The sequence below is a fragment of the Puma concolor genome, chromosome E2 (assembly GCF_028749965.1).
Source record: "Puma concolor isolate L17-30 chromosome E2, mPumCon1.1.hap2, whole genome shotgun sequence".
Taxonomy (NCBI): Eukaryota; Metazoa; Chordata; class Mammalia; order Carnivora; family Felidae; genus Puma; species Puma concolor.
This window is the reverse complement of record NC_141681.1, coordinates 30,719,248-30,732,229: the sequence shown is the minus strand read 5'-3', so window position 1 is coordinate 30,732,229 and position 12,982 is coordinate 30,719,248. Positions and strand designations below refer to the sequence as shown.

General features: G+C 47.3%; 1 pseudogene; it reads right to left on the bottom strand.

Annotated features, from left to right (window-relative positions):
• The window catches only part of LOC147573459 (large ribosomal subunit protein uL15 pseudogene), a 37,318-nt pseudogene extending 26,726 nt beyond the window's left edge, over positions 1-10,592 (bottom strand).
• Between the last annotated feature and the right edge of the window lie 2,390 nt (positions 10,593-12,982).

Sequence of the window (12,982 nt, the reverse complement as noted above, 5' to 3'; positions counted from 1 at the left end):
GTTCAAGCAGAAACTTGCGCACGCGGACTCACAGCAGTGAGTGTTCCCAGTAGCTACGAGGTAGAAACAACTCGAATGTCCCCCAAGGGATGGATGTATTCGCTACGTGTGGCGCGTCCATAGGGTGGAATATTATTTGGCCACAAAAAAGGAACAACGTGCTGAAACACGGGGCGACAAGGATGAACCTTAGAAGCAGTATGCTCAGGGAAAGAAGCCAGACGCAAAAAAGCCGTATGTTGTTGGATTCCGTTTACATAAAATGTCCAGATTAGGCAAATCCATACAGACAGAAAGTGGATTTGTGGTTGCCTAGGCCTGGGGGTTAGGGAGAGAGCTGAAAGGCTATAGGGTTTTTTTTGGGGGGGGAAGGGGGAGGGCGGTGACAAAGATATTCCGGAACCCAGGTGGCGATGACGACTCTAACACCACGGATATTCTAGAGGCACTGAAGTGTGCACTTTAAACTGGGTGAAATGGTAACTTTTATGTTATACGTGTTTTTCTACAATAAAGAAGCAGCAGCCGTTGGGGGAGTTTCTGGAAAAACTCAGTGTCCGTGTACGCCCATGAGAGGCCTGACCCGAGAGGTCTTTGTCAGGTGACCGAGGGAGAGGTCAGGTGCTGGGGGACTCGGCAGAGGCCCCATTAGAAAAAGTCGTCTCTTCTATGCGTCGCCTGGGTGGCGCAGTCGGTTAAGCGTCCGACTTCAGCCAGGTCACGATCTCGTGGTCCGTGAGTTCGAGCCCCGCGTCGGGCTCTGGGCTGATGGCTCAGAGCCTGGAGCCTGTTTCCGATTCTGTGTCTCCCTCTCTCTCTGCCCTTCCCCCATTCATGCTCTGTCTCTCTCTGTCCCAAAAATAAATAAAAACGTGGGGAAAAAAAATTAAAAAAAAAAAAAAAGAAAAGAAAAAGTCGTCTCTTCTAGTAGCTTACCGAGCACCTCCTAGAGGCCAGGCAGTGAGGAAGGCCGTGACGCACATCTGTGAGCAGAGGTGAGGGTCGGAGGGGGGTGGGGGAAGGCTGTTTGTGTGGGGCTGAGCTGTGGATCCGGTGGCTTCTTCTCTGGCCCTGACACACTGTTCTGGGTTGAGATCTCGAAGGAGAGGCCGGACAGACCCTCTGGGAGGCCACCCCAAGTGCACCATGGGAGCCGCGAAACAAGCTGGGCGGCTCTGGAGCCCATTAAGGGATTAACGATTTTCCACAGACGATCCGCAGAGAGGGCAGTCTGGACGCAAATAATTGAGAAAGAGCCTGTTTTCCTAAAACCTGGCCATTCTGGTCTCAAGTTCCCACGCTTTGCAGGACGGCGGAAGTGAAGATGTTCTCAGGTGGAGGGTGAGGGAGGTGAGGTGAGGGACCAGCTTCTATCACCGAGGACGGGGGCCGCGCCCTGTCTCCTTGCCTTGACCTCCCTCGGCACCCAGAGGCCAGCCCCTGCAATCCCACCTCCCGTGTGCACCCCTGGGTGCCTGCCTGTGCCTCACGACTCACTAGAACTTTCGGGGTCACGCTTTAGAGCTGAGTGCTTCTGTGCCAAAATAAAGCAGACAAAGAAGGGAGCGGCCCGAGGGGGCTTGTCTGCTTCTCTCGCTGTTTCTCCAGGGAGAAAAGGCACAGGGCCTGCTGGGGTGCGAGGCCCACAGGTGTGAGCAAACACCACAAGGGGAGGCCCTCCCACCCCGCCGCGGGGGACCCCTGGGTTGGCATGCTTTTCCTCCGGGGCCTCCTCCCCAATTCCCTTCTGGGCGCTTGACCGTCTAGTCAAACGTGACCACCCTGCCCTGGAACAGCCCCCGCCCTTGCCCACCTCCGGGCCCTGGGACTTCCTGTTCCCTCCCCTGGGCACGACCCTCGGGGTTCCGTCTCGACTCAACTGGGGCCAATCACTTTACCTCCCTGCCCCTCCGTTTTCCCATTCGTGAAAGGAGACCATCATCACCGTCATCATAACACAGTTGACCCTCCAACGACTTGGGTTTGATTGAGCTGTGCAGGTGCACTCACACGAGGGTTTCTTCTGATACATACAGTACAGGGCTCTCAGTGTATTTTCTCTTCCCTATGATTTTCTTAACAACATTTCCGTTTCTCTAGCTGCTTTTATTGTAAGAAGACAGTAGAGACTACATAAAACATACAGAACATGCGTGGTCCACAGTTATCGGTAAGGCTTCGGTCAACAGGAGGCTGTAAGTAGTTAAAGTCATACTTGGATTGTCGATCATAGAGTGGGGGGTCGGCGCCCCTAAGCCTGGCATTGTTTAAGGGTCAACTATCCTCTCCTGCAACACAGACTCCCTCTGAGGATTAAATAAGATGTATGCAAGCAGGGCCGGGACTGGGGTGGGACCACGGAGCTGCCTCGGGTACCAAATTTCAGGAGGTGCTCATGACGTCACGAAGGTGCACAGCGCCTCTCTTCTCTCACTGGTCCTGGCCCCGGTGCAAAGTTCACGGGCCAGCCTAGAATAATACCCGTGAGAGTCTGCTGAGTGCATAGAGCAAATATTCAGAAGCAGGTGCACAGAACAGTCCTGTGTAGGTACACCTGCTTATGTGTGTGCGAGTAGGTGGTGGATGTACAAGTGTATATAGTATTTATCCACATATACGTGTTTATATATACGTACATTTATAAGTGCATGAAAGTACCTAGAAACATACAATGTCAGTGATTTCAGAATTGGGACGGAGGCATTTTGCCCTCAGGCTCTTTAGTACTGTTCGGATTTTGTAAAAACACATTTGTATTACTCTTGTCGTTAAAAACGACACGTTACAAAAAATCCAGTGAAGCGACGGACTCACCGTAGAGTGTTTATTCTGTCATTAACTCGCTATGTGACCTTGACAAAGTGTCTCTGCCTCTCTGAGTCCACCTCACTGTAAAGAAGGGAATAATCATAGTCGTTACCTCACAGGACAGTATGAGGATTAAATAAAAGAACACCTTGTCTTTCTACTCTGTACGTGTCTCTCTTCAGGGTCCGGATCTTGTAGGTGCTCAGTGAATACTTGCTGAATTAAAATCTTATTTTCTTGTCGTGTGTGTTAGAAAATTTCCATAATGAAAAGTTTTACGGCTCTCTCCAGATCTTTTATTTATTTACGTATTTATTTATTTACTCTTTTTTAAATGGTTTTTTTTTTTTTTTACAATTTAAAGTCTTTTAATCTCAAGTGTTTTTGTTTTTTAGTTGTTGTTGTTACATTTATTTTTTTAATATATGAAATTTATTGCCAGATTGGTTTCCATACAACACCCAGTGCTCATCCCAAAAGATGCCCTCTTCAATGCCCATCACCCACCCTCCCCTCCCTCCCACCCCCCATCAACCCTCACTTTTTAAAATGTTTATTTATTTTTGAGGGTGAGAGAGAGAGAAAGAGCAGGGGAGGGGCAGAGAGGGAGGGAGCCAGCGAATCCAGAGTGGGCTCCACGCTGACAGCAGAGAGCCCGACAAGAGGCCCAAACCCATGAACTGTGAGATCATGACCTGAGCCGAGGTCGGATGCTTAACCGGCTGAGCCCCCCGGGCACCCCTCTCTCTCCAGATTTTTTAGAGCAGGGTGGAGAATGGACTATAGGGGACAGAGGAGCACCAGCCCTGCGTCAGGCCCAGTGAAGGTAGACACAGATGTGCCAAGCCTGGCCTTCAGCCTCGAAAAATTGGCCATCTCTTAGGGGTGAGGGAGGACTCTGCTAATCAAGGAAGATGGGGGTGTGGCTGGGAGTGGAAGAAAGGTGTTGAGCAAAGATTTCATGATGACACCGATGGTGAGGAATGTCCCCACACTCCACCACAGTGGCTGGCTCGGCACGGATGAGGCAGGAGGTACCAACAGGGCTACTGGAAGGCCAAGGTAGCCCTCTGGGCAGTCTGTGAAGGGAGGTGGCGCCATGCAAGGGGGGAGCACTGAACTTCTGGTGCCATATTGTCCAAACCTCAAATCCTCTTGCCACTGTCGACTCCGTGAGAGGCTTTAGGCAGGTTCTCTTCTCCCTGCTTCCATTTCCCGATCTTCAAGATGGCGGTCAGCGTCAAAACAAAGCAAGCGCTTGGTCAACCTCGGCCACGGTGATGGCGCTGGGGATGTATTGTTTGAGCAGGCGAAGGACGGAAGCACATCTGTGCGTGGAGACGTCCCTCTAGTCACAGTGGGCAGGATGCATTAGGGAGGAATCAGGGCAGGGAGGTGCCTGAGGGACAAGAGGCCCTGCTTAGTCATAATGGGAAGGGGCAGGGTGTGAAGAGATTAAAGACATAACTGAATCAGGCTCTGGGCTGATGGCTCAGAGCCTGGAGCCTGCTTCCGATTCTGTGTCTCCCTCTCTCTCTGCCCCTCCCCCGTTCATGCTCTGTCTCTCTCTGTCCCAAAAATAAATAAACATTGAAAAAAAAATTAAAAAAAAAAAATTTAAAGACGTAACTGAGATAAAGTATAGTGAACTTGGCAATCGATTGGGTGGAGGGGCCAAGGCACTGGGAGTGGGGGAGAAGTAAGGGGTAGGAAGGGGTGGGCGGAGCGAAGACTGTTCTGGAGCCTGGAAGGAGATTGGTGGTGTTACAGATAAGTGTTCTGGAATGCAGTTGGGTTGGGCATGTTGAGTTTGAGGGACCATGGGAATCCAGGTTGGAATCCTGGAGAGATTTGGGTGTGGCCCTAGTTAAAAGTAATTGATGTAAGCCTTCTTGTCACCCTTGTTCCTGATTTGGACATCCTGAGGCCTCAGAACTGGTGGTTAAGATGTAATGTCACAAGGACACCACAGCTGCCTTTTCCTAAAGATAATATAAGGGATTGTGCCTGACTCTTTGGGTCTTATTTCCCAAAATACATCCCACCACTGGGTGTTCTATGAAAAAAAAAAATTTATTCTAAGGGTATTATTTCCCAAAATATATTCCACCACTGGGTGTTCTATGAAAAAAAATATTTTGTGGTCAAATACATTTAGGAGGCACTCAGTTAAACAAGAAAAGTAAATGTGTCCTTGTGCAGGACTTATCAGTGCCTCTAATGTGCTGAAATGTTGGTTGTACTCTGGTGAGGAACTTGGAAAGTAGTATTTCTCAAAGTCATCTTCCTGCAGAGATATTTATTTGTTTGGCCAGGTACTCAGCCCTGAAGGCTGAGGTGTCTGGAGCTGGGGTGGTGGTGACGGAGCCTCCAGGTTCTCAGTATCTTAGAGCAGAGTTTCACTACCTTTACCGTGTTAATGCGGAGCGTGCATGTCCAACGAGCTCCCAGGTGATGCCGATAACGGGGGGTCCACGGACCACACGTTGAGAGGGAAGGTCTTAGAGGACCACCTGCCTCAGTTAGCCAGTCTCCAAGGGGATTCAGGCCAGAGTGGGCCATGACAGCTTTATCAGTGCCATTATTAGCAGTCTCCCCCACCCACGTGTCCTCCCTACCCCACCTAATTCCATCACGGCAGCCAGAACCCTAGTTTCTTATGAGTTATAATTGCCTTCCAGTCTGGAGCATGGAAAAGACGAGGGGACAGTGGAAATCCAAAAAGGCAATCCATAATAGGAAGGAGAAGAAGGGCCCCGGGAGCCACCTCTGCACGAGCAGCCCCTGAAATAACACGCGCCGACCGTCCCCAAACCCTGTGGAGGAGCGGCGTGCGGCCAGATGCTTCTGTGGCCCCAGGTTGGCGTCAGAGCGCATGGCTGGGGACGATCCGCCGGGTCTGCCTAGAGGGGGTGTGCAAGTGTGTGTGTCCATGTGGGTGTGCGTGTGTGTGCATGTGTGTGCGAAGTACTGCTTTCAAAACTGCCCAATCATCTTAATTAGCTTGAACAGTCCTCCAGTCCCTTATTTAGAATGGAATGTGGAGCCCAAGCCCTGCTTTCCTTTAACATGGGGAGGGAACGAAAATAAACTTCGGTTTTTACTGCGGCCGAGAAGCGAAGGGAGGACTCTGGGTTTCAAGCCGTGGCTGCCATTGCACGGGACAGTGAAGGCTGCTGGGGACACCCACACCAGACGATGCCCACCCCGCAACCTCCCTTCTGAGCCCCACTTCTGAACCTCTGAAAGGCCCTTCGCCGAAGGACCTTTTTTGAGAGTCTAGGCTTGGAGTGATGGAGCACTAGCTCTGGATCCCAGCTCTGCCATTTACCGGCTCTGTGACCTCGGACAAACACCGTCACCTCTCTGAATCTGTTTGGTCTTTGGGAAAATGAAGGTGATGTGAGCTGCTTCCCACACCCACGCGGTGGTTGTAAGAACGAGACGAGATCATGCACATAAAGTATAGGAGTGTAGGCGCTCCGTCCATGGTAGCTTGTGTGTGTGTGTGTGTGTGGCTTATCCAAGAGTCTAACGAGTAAGAATTTATGTGCTTTTTTTTTTTTTTTTCCACAAAAGCATGTTTGTTTTCTGGGCATGAGCCCTTTCTGATACTTAACCATTGGGAGCTTTTGTTGGCTTTCTCAAAACACCCTGAGGGGGAAGGGAGGGATGTTTCCAAGGGCCGAGATGTGTCCAGGGCTCTGTGTCCAGGGGACACGGAGCCAATAGTAAATTCCAGGTTGACATCCCTGGAGTCCTGAATATGAGCGAAGTGATTTCCTAATGAACAGCGCCTTGGGGATGCAATTCCTTTAGAACCAGCGTGTTGAAGCGGGAAACAGGAAGCCTAAAAATGTCCCACATCTTGGGGTGGATTGGCCTCTGTTGGCCCCTGAGGCCATCTTGCTCGGGCCTTACCTCGCAGGGGGTAATGAGGCTCGACCATGAAGAAGGTGGAGAGTCCCTGAACAGTGTCCCCAGGGAGACGAGGGACTCTGGCCTCCCCCAGGAAGGTGTTTTCTGATGCTCTAATGTTCCATCCCAGGGGAAGAGGGTTTGGTGACCAGACATTAACAGCTGGTGGGGGACTGACCGAGAGCCCACCTACGACACGATAGGATAGAAGCTATTAGTGATAGTCAGCGCCTTGCTGGGTCTCTCATCTATCACTTTGTTCTTCCCACACGTTCCAAGCTAGCCTATGACAGTCCCCCTCCCCCTGGGATAAACTGGGGGGACTTTTCAAATGTCTCTTGATGCATTTGGTTCTCTGGGTAACATTGAGTACATTGTTCCGTTCCCCTCTGGTGAAAGACAGTGACATCTGGCTTCTGGGCTTATCTCCTATGCTTGATGAAGGATCACTGTATTTCCTCTTCCCCTGCAAACATCTGACCCTCCTAGTGGCTCAGATAACAGGTGGTCCCCAGTGGCTGCTTTCTCTAGGGTACTTGTGGTCCCCAAGAGGGGAGGGCCTTGCACTGGCTCAGTGCTATGAAAACGCTCCTGAAATTGTCCCGAAGTACTCTAGGGAGAGAGGTGACTTTTTCTGTTCACTCTTGTTAACAAAAGATTTACAGGTTGTATAGTAGAGCGGAAGGGCTGGAAAGTTAATTGTAGTAACCCAGGGGAGAGATGGCTAGTCGCCCAGCCAATCACCATTCTCCCCTGTTTCCTCAGCAAAAGAACCCTAATCACTGAGGACAGTAGTGTGGCCAGCTGTAAGACTCTTTTCCTCAGTGTCCCTTGTGGGTATGCGACTAAATGCTGGCCAATGAGATGCAGATAGAAGTTTTTAAGAGATTCTTCCAGAATGTCTTCATAAAACGATGATCCCTGAGGAACGCCCTTTTTTTCCCCTTTCCTTCCTTCTTCCTGGGGCAAAGATGTGATGGCAGGAGATGAGACCCACTTTAGATCACGAGGTAACTGTGGGGATGGAAACAGCATGCTAGGAGTGGAAGAAAACGATGACAGAAGGAGCCTGGGTCCCCAACGACCACGAAGCCACTGTACCAACCCTGGACTGTTTCCCTCTGGATTTCTTTCATGTATATAGGAATAACCCATTATATATTTCTGTTATTTGGGGTTTTCTGGTATATGCAGCTGGATCTAATCCTTACTGATACATAACACTTAAAGTGGATGGCATTCTAATAATGTGAAAATAGGGGTGCACAGGGTTATTTGTTGCTGCATTGTTTGTAACCGCAAAATACTGGAAACAATCTAGGGGCGCCTGGGTGGCTCAGTCGGCTGAGCATCCGACTCTCGATTTCGGCTTAGGTTCTGATCTCACAGTTTGTCCCCCTCCAGCTCCACACTGAGCATGGCACCTGCTTGGGATTCTCTGTCTCCCTCTCTCTCTCTGCCCCTCCCCTATTCATGTTCTTTTTTTTCTCTCTCTCTCTCCAAAAATAAAAAAATAAAAAAATATCGGAAACAATCTAAATATACGCATACAGGAGATTGGTGCTATCCACCCAATGGAGTTCTATCTGGGGGTATTGCTCAAGCAGGATGCTACCTTTTGTGTAGGGAAGGAGAGGGGGGAAAGAAAATATTTGTGCAGAGGAAAAACCAACTGCTAGAAGGATAAAACAGAAAATGAGATTGGGTAGAAAGAAGTGCATGGGAATGGGGTTGAAAACAGAAAGAATGGGAGAAAGCAAAGCCTCTCTAATATATTTTTGGTATCGTTCTGACTTGGGGAATCATGATAGTATCTCATGAACTCAAAAAAAAAAAAAAAAAGAGGAGTAAAATCATCACGGTTGGGGGAAAATCTTAAAATGAGATACAAGTGGAAACAAATGACCTGAACTATATTTCAAATGAAACATGCAACCACCCTGAGAGGAAGGGGCCGACCCCTGTGATTTGGGGACACGGCATTTGGGTGAGAGACAAAAGGCTCAATGCGAGTCTTTAACTCTTGAAAGTTGGCTTCTCTTTTGCAGTTGTATCGGTTAGCCATTCTGAAAATACTTATTGGGTATTCTGGAATTGAGCAAATGAGGAAATAAATTGTGCACAGTGGAAGCCAGGTCGCTTGCTAACAGAGAAGGGGGTTACATGTATGGAGAGCAGAAGTATCTAATGAACTCTTCAGTGCTGGATCGGAATTGGAGATATCAATTTATATATATATATATATATATACATATATATATATATATATATATTTATATATATATATATAGTGTGTGTGTGTGTATATATATATATATAGTGTATATATATATATAGAGAGAGAGTAAATACATATGTACTTGAATAAATACACATATAAGGTATACATATGCTTGTATATATGTACTGTAGAATACGTAAGTATTTTTATATGTAGATATTTATATTTACCTATGTTACTTGCATATAGATATATATCTATATAGTTATAAATATATACTATAAATATCTCTATATAAATATATACTCTTATATTTATACAAATATTTATCTTATCCTTGCATGTCTATATTAAGATGAGAAAGAGAGAGAAATATGGTAAAATGTTTACATCTGGGGCATCTGGGTGAAGGGTTTATGGGAATCCATTACACAAATGTTGCAGTTTTTCTGTAAATTTAGAAGCATGTCGAAACAAAAACGTTAAAAGTAAGAAACCAAAGTGGACGGCTTGTTAGAGTTGCTTGTGAGGCGGGAACCCGGTCTGCCTGGCCGCGGTTGGTGTTCTCTCTTGGCCTGTAGCCTTCTTACCTCTTAGTGTGGTTCAGGTCGACGCTGGGCAAATGGGTTTCTGAAACCCCTTTTCATTCATCTGTGGGACAGGTCTCGGACGTGGGTACAGGGAGAAGGAAAAAAGAAGGAGGACGTGCCCTGTGTGAGAGAATGCTGAAGCAGTAGATAGGAGGCGTCTACCTGGGCCCTGGTGGGGTCAAGGGTAGGGGGCTGGCCCAGCCTTGGAGGGCGCCTCTGTTCTGCTGTCTTCCTCACTTAACCACTGCTCCTCCTGTCTTCCCTAAACATGTGCAGGGAGACTTTTTCAGTGTAATATAACACCCTCCCCCTCCATCTACCCTCTCCTTGTATCTTGGATTGGGCTAGTTCTCTTGTACCCTTCTTGTACGCCGAAAGGTTGCTTCTCGAGAGTTTCCACAGTAAGTCAACAATGGATTCTGAATGCAACCGTGATTCACAACGGCCAAGGAAAGACAAGAATGAGCTTCTTCTCTCCTCTGCCATCCTTCCCCTAATTATGAGTTTGTGAATGTCAGAGCGCCTGCCCTTGACGCATAACTGATGAGCAGTTTGGCAGGGGCGTTAGGCAGAGAACTGGGTTCAGAACTTCACTCTGCCCCTTACACCTCAGTCCTCCGCCTGCAGAGAGGGCATGATGAGAGCTTTGACCCTAGTGAGTGGCTTTGAGGATCGAAGGAGATAAGCATGTAGATACTTATCATGGCGCTCAACAAATGCTAAATAGTACTCGTCACCATAGCAGAGTGCGTGGTCGTGATGTCGTGCAGCGGTATAAAGGACGAGCCACTGAGAAGGCCACATGGCTTTCCCCAACCGGGACACATGTTGCCTGGAGTTGAGTTTAACACGTGAGTGTATTTGATGGCTTGAGGGGCCCTCCTGATAGAGACACGGGTTTCATCCGCTTGGCAAGCAGCTTTTCCCAGCTTCCCCACAGGGTACAACCCGGGATCCCCTGCCCTGGTCCTGGTGTGTGTCCCAGAAGCCCCCATCTTCCCTGCACACAGAACCACATCCCTGCACTCTAATTCCTGGAACTCACCTTCTCCCATCGCCTCTCTTCAGTTGGTGTTAGGCAGGAGCAGTTTGCTGGTGTCGGGGGAGAGTCGTCTGCTTTTTGAGGGGGAGACAGCACCAGACTTTTATAAGCCCCATGTGGGTTTCCCTTCAAATACTGTCCCATGGAATCCTGTCCCTGTACCCAGGATATGGGGACAACTCAGGCAGCTTGCCATATAAAAAAGGTTCCAGAACGTAATTATATATTTGAAGTTACAAAAGCTTTTTATTACTTTGGGGAGGTAAAATTATATGTGTTTTCAGCAGGACTTCTTATGCCAAAACTTTGAACAAAAATTCACTCTCCATTACCAGCCTTAGAGGAAAATATATTCACAGCTCTTTATGTCACATCAGTTTCCTCCTTCTTCTTGTATTTGCTTGTGTGTGTGTGTGTGTGTGTGTGTGTGTGTGTGTGTGTGCACGTGCACACACGCATATCTGAACATTTCGGGGGCTGTCTGTAAGTAGGATGTTTATGTGTTGGCCAGTGGAGCATGTCTAATGACTTTCTTGAGGTGTAACTCACATGAATTATAATTCACCTATTTAAACTGTCTAGTCTTCAGTTGTACTCACAGAGTTGGGCGATTATCATACCATCAATTTCAGAAGCGATTCATCGCTCCAAAAAGGAACCCTGTCCCCATTAGCAGTCCCTCTGTATTTCTTCCCAGCTGGAACAATCCTAGGAAATCAGTTCGTTTCTATAGATTTGCCTATTCTGAATATTTCACATAAGTGGGATCATGCAATATGTGATCTTTTATGACTGCCTTCTATCACTTAGCACAATTTTCCAGGTTCATCCATACTGCAGCCCAGATAAGTGCTTCATTCCTTTTAATGGCTGAATATGATTCCGTTGTATGGATAGACCACATGCTGTTTACCCATTCATCAAGTGACGGACATTTGGGTTGTTTCCACTTTTTGGCTGTTATGAATAATGCTGCTTGTGAAGATTCATGTACAAGTTTTTGTGTGGACGTGTGTTTTCATTTCTCTCGAATCTGTAACTAGGAGTGGGATTTGGGGTCATTTAAAGACTATGTTTAACTTTTTGAATAACTGTCAATCTGCTTTTGAAAGGGGTTGTGCCTTGTTACATTCCCACCAACAGTGTATAAAGGTTACAGTTTCTCTATGTCCTCACCAACACTTGTTATTCTTCGACTCTTTGATCACAGCTGTCCTCCTGGGCACAAGTGACATCTCATTGTGGATTTGATGTGCATTTCTCTGATTATCAATCATGTTGAGCATCTTTTCATGTGCTTATCAGCCATTTATATCATCTTTGGAGAAATGTCTATTCAGAGACTTTGCCCATTTTTAAGTTGGGTTATCTTTCTTTTATTATGGAATTGCAATCGGTTTTTTAAATATTTTCTAGATACAATTCCCTTATCAATATATAATTTGCAAATATTAAATTCCATCCATTCTGTTGGTTCTCTACTTTCTTCACGGGGTCCTTTGTAGCACAGTTTTACATTTTGATGGAGTCAAATTTATCTATTTTTTTTCTTTTGTTACTTGTGTTTTGGAGTCACGTCTAGGAAGGCTTTACCATACCCGAAGTTGTGACGATTTATGTCTGCACTTTCTTCTAAGAATTTCATAGTTTTAGCTTTTACAGTTAAGTCTATGATACATTTTCTAAAGCCTTTTTAATCTTTAAGTAATCTCTACACCCAACGTGGGGCTCAAACCTGCAACCCCAAGGTCAAAAGTGGCATGCTCCACCAACTGAGCCAGCCAGCCACCCCCTATGACACATTTTGAGTTAATTTTTGTGTATGGAATAGGAAAGGGATTCAACTTTATTCTTTTGTAGGTGGGTATCCAACTGTTTCTGTCTTGAAAATATGGAAATAGTTCCATGCCAGTTGGTAAACAGTGCCACCCTGAGATCCCTGAGTTTCCCTCTTTTGCTCCGGCTCTTTTCTGGGACCTCCCAGACATTCCCATGACTCACAGACTGACCTGCCAATGCCTGGCACAACAGAAGGCCTCAGGACCCTGCCAGTTCTGATGCCAGTGAGGTCCCAGGTGTTAAATAGTTTCAATGTCACACCTACGTGTTGGTGTTATGACACGTCCTCAGGGCTGGCGATACTAATATCGACACAGGGAGGCCCTATAACTTGCTGTTAATAATCCTGTAGTGTAGCTCCAGGGAACGTTGCTGGAGTGAAGAGAAATGCCAGTGTCCTGTAACAATCCCGCCAGTGAGGACCAGAACAAGAGCAAGTCCTGACCCAGAATCGGCTTAGCAGTTGCTTGAAAGCCTGTGAGCCAAAGGTCTCGGAGGCAGCAAGGTAAGAACATTCCATTGTGGTTTCCCCACAGGCAAACGTGTAGCCTGTCTTTTGCTCCC